Here is an 8,641-nt window from a genome sequence, read left to right as displayed (position 1 = left end):
ATTATGTCCGTATTGCGTGCTTGCAGTGCAGTTGAAAGAAGTGAAATTTCCTCCAAAATGTCTATCATCAATGCCAAATCATTTTAAAAATATTTATTTTCCAGATGGGCAGCCATACCTGAGTATTTTGCACTCCCATGAAAATATTGATGTAACACAGGATAAGCATGCTACACAGCTATGGTCGTCCGTAAACTACAGGCAGCCCATCTTGGCCCAAAAACTCGACCAATCCTTATGATGTTAATTTCAAGTTTTCCATTCCATTCATTGAATTATACTAATTGAGTAGTAAAGTTGCTAAAACTACTCAAACTATCTGAAATAATCATCTCCTTCAATTGTCCTAATCTGAATTCATATTATGACATTAATAATAATAGAGCCTTGGTAGTATAGTGATCTAAAGCACCCTGTTATTAACACCAGCTGCCTGCAATTATTGCAGATTCGAATCTCACCAGGCTCAAGATTTACTCGGCCTTCCATCCTTTCTAAGGTAGGTAAATTGAGGACCCAGTTGTGGGGGCAATAAGCTGACTTTATATAAATATACAAAAGTATGAAGGCTATTGCTTAGCGCATTGTAAGATGCCCTGAGTCTCCAGAGAAGGGCAGCATATAAATCAAATAATAATAATATAAAAATTCTGAAACCAGGCCAGATAAACTGTGACCAGAGATATTCTGATATGGTTTTAGATTAAATTAAAGTCTATGACTAATGATGTGTGTTTTTGTTACTATATAGGTTGGTGTGCTGGTGTTATATTTTATTTTCTGCATTGATAGTTAATTTCAAATTCTGTCTATATTTGATTGATCTATTCTGGCTTGATGATGTAAGATCATTCATAGTTAGATAAATGAGATAGATAGATAGATAGATAGATAGATAGATAGATAAATAGATAGATAGATAGATAGATAGATAGATAGATAGATAGATAGATGAGATCAAGAAAGAGAAAAACAGAGAGACAGATAACATATATTAAGAATAGATAAAATATCAATATGAACATAGGAGCAACTTTAATTTTTTTCTCCATCCCTTTGAATCAAATAATGAGACAAATTATTTTTTTTTACAGTCTTCAATCAAAAGAAAAATATGTACAATTCTGAATGATTTGGGGGGAAAATCATGTAGACACCTAATCTGACAATGATGTGCTTATGAATATTAAAATTGGTTCCTGTTTTTTATCCATGTCCATATCCATTTCAATAGCCATTTCCATTTCCATTTCCATATACTGTATATATAGTAACATACAGTGCTTTGTATATACAAAGCACTGTGAAGTAGTATATAAGTCTGCTATTGCTATTGCTATCATGAAGAAGTCAGTAATGGGCCATTGTTTCAGATTAATGCCCCAGGGAATTTTGACATTTTATTTTATTTTATTTTATTTTATTTTATTTTATTTTATTTTATTTTATTTTATTTTATTTTATTTTATTTTATTTTATTTTATTTTATTTTATTTTATTTTATTTTATTTTATTTTATTTTATTTTATTTTATTTTATTTTATTTTATTTTATTTTATTTTATTTTATTTTATTTTATTTTATTTTATTTTATTTTATTTTATTTTATTTTATTTTATTAGATTTTTATACCGCCCTTCTCCTACTGGACTCAAGGTGGTGAACAGCCAAGGATAAAAACATCACATGAAAAATTTAAGATTAATTTTAAAAGAATTAAACACGTTTTGGCCCAATATAAAATTTAAAACACCCCAACTAACATCAATTAATAATTAAAAATATCTAAGGGGGTGGTCAAGGTAGCTCAGCTTGATGAAATAAAAAAGTTTTAAGGGCACGGCGAAAAGCATGGAGATCCAGGATCCTACGTATCTCCGGGGGCAGGTTATTCCAAAGGTCAGGTGCTGCCACAGAGAAGGTCCTCCCCCTGGGGGTCGCCAGACAACATTGCCTGGCCGACAGCACCCTGAGGTGCCCCTCTCTGTGGGAGCATACTGGCCGGTGGGAGACCATTGGTGGCAGAAGACAGTCCCGTAAGTACCCAGGCCCTAAACCATGGAGCTCTTTAAAGGTGGTAACCAACACCTTGAAGCTCACCCAGAAGACCACCGGGAGCCAATGCAGCTCGCGCAGGAGAGGTGTCACATGGGAGCACCCCATCGCTCCCATAATCCCCTGTGCGGCCACATTCTGCACCAGTTGGAACCTCTGGGTGCTCCTCAAGGGGAGCCCCATGTAGAGAGCATTATAGTAGTCCAGGCGAAAAGTGACGAGTGCCTGAGTGACCGTGCATAAGGAGTCCCAATCCAGATAGGGACGCAACTGGCGAATCAGGTGAACCTGATAACCCCCCCCCTGGCCACAGCCATCATATGCACTTCTAAAGAATGCCGTGCATCCAGGAGGGTGCCCAAGTTGCGAGCCCTCTCCGTGGGGGGCAGTAACTCACCTCCAATAGCCAGCGATGGCACCAGATGGCTATATCAGGACGCCAGAAGCCACAGCCACTCGGTCTTGGAAGGGTTGAGTCAGAGCCTATTTCTCCCCATCCAGACCCGCACAGCCTCCAGGCACCGGGACATCATTTCAAAGACTAGATCGTCTTTGTAAACATTAAGACTGATAGTCTCTTCTACATTTTGAAAGATACAAGAAATTTAACAGGGGGCTCCAATAGCAATAGCACTTAGATTTATATAACGCTTCATAGGGCTTTACAGCCCTCTCTAAGCAGTTTACAGAGTCAGCCTATTGCCCCCAACAATCTGGGTCCTCATTTTACCGACCTCAGAAGGACGGAAGGCTGAGTCAACCTTGAGCCTGATGAGATTCGATCTGCCAAACTGCTGGCAGCGGTGATCAGCAGAAGTAGCCTGCAGTGCTGCACTTAATCACTGCATCACTGCGGCTCACCAATAACAACAATAGATTGCTCAATATGTCATGATCTGGAGTTAACCATCCTGGAGTATCAAACCGTCATTGAAGAAGATGGCCTCATCCACAACAGACAAAATAAGGAGGAATTATAATGGCCCACTGCCTAGTTCAAGAGTGTTGAACTGTTTTTCCACATTTAAATCTTTACAATCTCAAGAATAAATTTGGAGACTAAAAAACAATCAACTTCCCTGAATTGTTCCTTTCTCGACTCTCAAATTAGGATTATTCTCCTGAGTCAAAGAAAACTCTTTTCTCCAATGGCACACTTTTATGGCCAAGGCTCGTTCCCAATTCCCCTTCTAATTATCAAAATCACAATTATTTATTCTCCTTTGAACAAGGTTCATGGGATTTCCACCACCACAATTAGTGGCCAATCAATGTGACAAAAAATGGGATAGACAGCATGTGATAATCTGATTTGTAACAGCCTCCTGTGATGAGATCAGAGTTTGAGGTAAAGCTGGGCAAATACTGTAGCAGTCTGAAATTGCAGATAGTTCTTTCAAATCTGGGGGCAAATTGGACCTTCTTCATTGTAGTTGTGGTCTTTTTGTGATCTCTGAGATTTAACTCTGTTTTGAAGAAAGAACTCTAGGAAGGTTCTCCTGCAGTATACTGTATGTCAAATGTTGCTGCTGCTGCATATACAGCTTTTTCTGCTTCAGTTTCTGTCTCAAATTCCCTGTGCCAGTACACTGATGAAATGTCCATTTAAGGTGATAATAGAAGAAAACGAATGGTTCCATTACTACAAGCCAGGAGACTACTGGATTACGGGAATAATGTCTGGAGTTATAGCTCTGTTGTACCCATTTTCATTCTCCAAGCCTCCAATCCACCAACTGAAAAGGTAATATATATTGTTTAAAATTTCTTTTAATACAAACATTCCCTCTTTCAGTAAACAGTGAGTACATATTTTTGTGTCATGATAATTAAAATTTACCACTATATTCATTATTTGTATCTATTCTTATATTACTACTAATGTTTAACATACCTACTATTATAACATTTCTCTTCTTAACTTATTTGCCTTTATAATACATTGCTTTCATATTTATTCTCCAACAATTGACAGAATAACTCCCATATATTATAATAATTAGATTCTTCCTTTCCTTTGATTGCAAGTGTTAATCTTTGTATCTATGTATCTTTCTCTTTCTCCCTTGCCTTTCGCTTCCCTTCTTTCCTCAGCTATTTGCAAAGCTTCCTCTGACAGTCATTTTGCTTTCTTGTAGTACTTTTTCTTTGGGATGGTTTTAGTTGCTACCTCTTGTACAATGTTGCGATACTCTGCCCATAGTTCTTCAGGCACTCTGTCTATCAGATATAATTTCTTAAATCTATTTGTCACAGTGGTGGGTTGCTACCAGTTCTCCCTGGTTCTTGCGAACCGGTAGTGGAAATTTTGAGTAGTTCAGAGAACTGGTAAATACTACCTCTGCCTGGCCCCGCCCCCCATCTATTCGCTGCCTCCCAACTCCCAGCTGATCGGCTAGAAGGAAAAAATCAGGGCTCACTTGACAAAGAAGAGGAGGAAAAAAACAAGACATCGTCGCTTTACATTGAGAAGCCAAAAAGCCTCCCAGCCGCACCAAATCTGACCGGACACTGGTGAGGTCCTATATCAAGACCTACCTAGTGGCGATAAGAGTGGCGAAATCCAACTATTTTTCCACTCTTATTGCATCTGCAGAGAACCGCCCAGCCACCCTGTTTAGGGTGATCCGCTCTCTCCTACGGGTGGGAACGAGGGAGGATCCCTTGCACAGTAGAGCTGAGGATTTTGGACAATTCCTGCATGATAAAATTGCTCAGATTTGGACCGGCCTGCACTCCGATTGGATTGCCTCGGACAGGATGACGGAGGTGAGTCTTGAGAGTGTCACCTGGGAAGAGTTTGACCATGTGACTCCTGAGGAAGTGGACAGGATTTTGGGGAGGCTTAACACTACCACATGTTTACTGGACCCGTGTTCCTCCTGGTTGGTGCTGGCCTCCCGGGAGGTTACACAAGGCTGGTTTCAGGAGATTACCAATGCTTCATTGAGTGAGGGTGTCTTCCCATCTGCCCTGAAATAGGCGGTGGTGAGGCCCCTCCTCAAGAAGCCTTCCCTGGACCCGGCTGTATTATCTAACTATCGTCTTGTCTCCAACCTCCGCTTCGCGGCGAAGGTTGTTGAGAGTGTGGTGGCAGGACAACTTCCTCGATTCCTGAATGAAGCTGTCTATCTAGATCCATGTCAGTCGGGCTTCAGGGCGGGTTACAGCATGGAAACAGCATTGATCGCATTGGTTGATGATCTCTGGAGGGCCCGGGACAGGGGTTGCTCCTCTGTCCTGGTCCTCCTAGATCTCTCAGCGGCTTTTGATACCATCGATTATGGTATCATGCTGCGTTGGCTAGAGGGGGTGGGAGTGGGGGGCACCGTGCTACAGTGGTTCTCCTCCTTCCTCTCTGACCGTACGCAGTTTGTGTTGATGGGGGGGAAGAGGTCGACCTCAAGGTTCCTCATTGTGGGGTGCTGCAAGGGTCGGTCCTCTCGCCCCTTCTGTTCAACATTTATGTGAAGCCGCTGGGTGAAATCATCCGTGGCTTTGGGGTGAAGTGTCAACTGTATGCCAATGACATGCAGTTGTACATTTCAACCCCAGGGCACCCCAATGATGCCCTTGACGTGATGTCCCACTGCCTGGAGGCCATGCGGATCTGGATGGGGAGGAACAGGCTCAAACTCAACCCCTCCAAGACTGAGTGGCTGTGGCTCCCGACGGCCCGATATAGCCAGCTGACACCATCGCTGGCTATTGGGAATGAGATCTTACCCCCCTCAGAGATGGCTCGCAACTTGGGCATCCTCCTGGATTCACAGCTGTCCTTGGAGGATCATATGACAGCCGTGGCCAGGGGGGCTTTTTATCAGGTTTGCCTGATCTCCCAGTTGCATCCCTTTCTGGATCGGGACGCCCTGTGCACAGTCACTCATGCCCTCGTCACTTCCCGGCTGGACTATTGTAATGCTCTCTACATGGGGCTCCCCTTGAGAAGCACCCGGAGGCTCCAGCTGGTCCAGAATGCAGCTGCGCAAATAATAATGGGGGCGACTCATCGGTCCCATGTAACACCCATCTTGCGCGAGCTCCACTGGCTCCTGGTAGTCTTCTGGGTGCGCTTCAAGGTGTTGGTTACCACCTTTAAAGTGCTCCATGGCTTAGGACCTGGTTACCTACAGGACCGCATTCTGCCACCAATTGCCTCCCACTGACCAATATGCTCCCACAGAGAGGGCCTCCTCAGGGTGCCATCAGCTAAACAGTGTAGGCTGGCAACCCCCAGGGGGAGAGGCTTCTCTGTGGGGGCCCCGGCCCTATGGAATGAACTGCCCCCGGACATACAAAGGATTTCTGACCTCTGTGCCTTTCGTCGCGCTCTGAAGACCCTATTATTCCAGCAAGATGGTTTGACAGGATAAAGATTTTTTAAATTGGGTTTTGATAGGGGTTTTAAAATGATTTTAGTTGGATGTTTTAAATTTGGCCGAATTATTGAATTATTTTAATAAGCTTTTAATTTTTGTTGTATATCGTTTTTACCATGGCTGTTCACCGCCCTGAGTCCCTTGGGAGAAGGGCGGTATATAAATATAATAAACTAACTAAATAACTAACTGATATGCTAGAAGGAAAAAATCAGGACTCATTTCTCAGCCAGGAGATCACTTGGCACAGAAGAAGGAAAATTAAAAAAAAAAGACGCTGTCGCTTGAAATTGACAAGCCAAGAAGCAGCTTCTGGAGGGAGGTATTTGCTTGCAGAAGTGAAGTGACATTCAACAGTTTGTTTCCGGGTCAGCTGAACAACAAACTGGATAAAAGGAGGGATTCTTATATGGTTCTATGTTTTTGAAGTTTTGGGGTTTGTGCAACATGGACTTTGTGTTTCTAAAAAGGTTTGGGTGATTTCCATTGTGAAATATCCTGTCTTGAATGAGTTTTCTGCCTGCTTGTAAATGGAGCTGAACTTCCGGCTTCCACTTTCTATTATCTCTAAGCACCGGTAGCTGTTTTGTTCTTGCAAAGTTTCCTTTATGCAGCTGGCAGGAATGTGGAATGAGTATCAGGCAGGTTCCTTGTTAGCAGATTGATTTTTCCTTGCTTTTCTTATGAGTAATATTTATTTGGGGAAATGAAGAGGGGGGGAGAGTTTGATTCCTTCCCAAAGCAGGTTAGTGGGGTGGGGAGGGAATGGGGATTTTGCAGTAACCTTCCCCTGGAGTGGTGAGGGAATGGGGATTTTGCAGTATCCTTCCCCTGTCATGCCTGCCACGCCATGCCACACCCACAATGCCACACCCACAGAACCAGTAGTAAAAAAAATTGAAACCCACCACTGCATAAATCCACCTTATTATGCTATTCCTGGTATGTGGTGTTTTGTATACATACAGAAAAAGAAGCACTCTTGTAATCTTTGACTTTTAGGCTTGTTGTCAAACATCAGCCATAATACTAATGACTGTTTTGAACAATATGCAGGTTGTATTATACGAATGGCTATTTTAGATGTAAAATTATGACTGAAATATTTCTGCACCTATATTGGTTTTCACTGTCAGGAAGTTTCTCCTTAGTTTTAGGCAGGGGTGAAATCTAAAAATTTTCACTACCTGTTCTGTGGGCGTGGCTTAATTACTGGGTGTGGCTTGGTGGTCAGGTGACTGGGTGGGAGTGGCTTGGTGGTCAGGTGGGGGTGGCCAAGTCGACATCACTTCTTTGCCCTTTTTTAACCTACAAAACACAACACAACACAACTGGCTCACCCACAATGTAAAAGCAGCTGTGCTAGACCCAAAATGGCCCCTGCAACAAGCAGGAACCTCACACAGCCACAAAAAGCCCAAAAAAACAACTTTCACACTTCACACACACACAATTCCACATACAGCTTTGTGAGATTTTGTATGTTTGTGTAGTTAGAATGAAACACTACAGAAACACACACAATCTCAGAGAGCTGCACAAATATTATTTTATTTTATTTTATTTTTATATAAAAGCAGCTAAATTTAAAACTTCCTAAACTTTAAATGGCTAGCTCTAAAAAAAGAAATTTTTTAAAAAACCCAATTAACTTTTTTTTTTAAAGCTCCCAAAGGGGAAAAAAACTTACAGGCAGGCAGGCAGGCAGATAGAGCTGCTCACCGATGAGCTTGATTGCAGGCAGGGAGATTCAGTTGCTTGCTGATACAATGGATTGCAGGGATTACAGCAAGTGAAGCAAGGCAGGTATTGCAACCAGCGAGGTAAGGTAAGCAAGCTGGAGGGTGGGGGGGAAGGGATTTTTGCTACCGGTTCTCCGAACTGCCCGCAGCCATCTCTACCTAATCGCCCAAGCCGGTCTGAACCGGGAGCATTTCACCCCTGGTTTTAGGTTACTTCTCTCTTTGTTCAGTTTCCATCCATTGCTTCTTGTTTTGCCTTCTGGTGCTTCACTTGGGAACGTGGTGACATAAAGCTCCTAATAAACCAGGAGGAGCATTTGAAAGACAATACGTGGCTCCTCACAAGCCATCTGTGGAGCCTCCAGAGCAGAGTTGCTCTAGAGTTGTTTTAATTTTTTTGTTTGAACTTACTTGACACCTTTGTGCTCGAGATATTAATTTTATTAATTTTACCTTGGGGAGGGT

This window comes from Pantherophis guttatus, chromosome 2, assembly GCF_059756535.1.
Source record: "Pantherophis guttatus breed Tessera chromosome 2, ASM5975653v1, whole genome shotgun sequence".
In the NCBI taxonomy this organism is placed as follows: Eukaryota; Metazoa; Chordata; class Lepidosauria; order Squamata; family Colubridae; genus Pantherophis; species Pantherophis guttatus.
The sequence above is the reverse complement of the archived record's forward strand: the minus strand, read 5'-3'. Positions refer to the sequence as shown.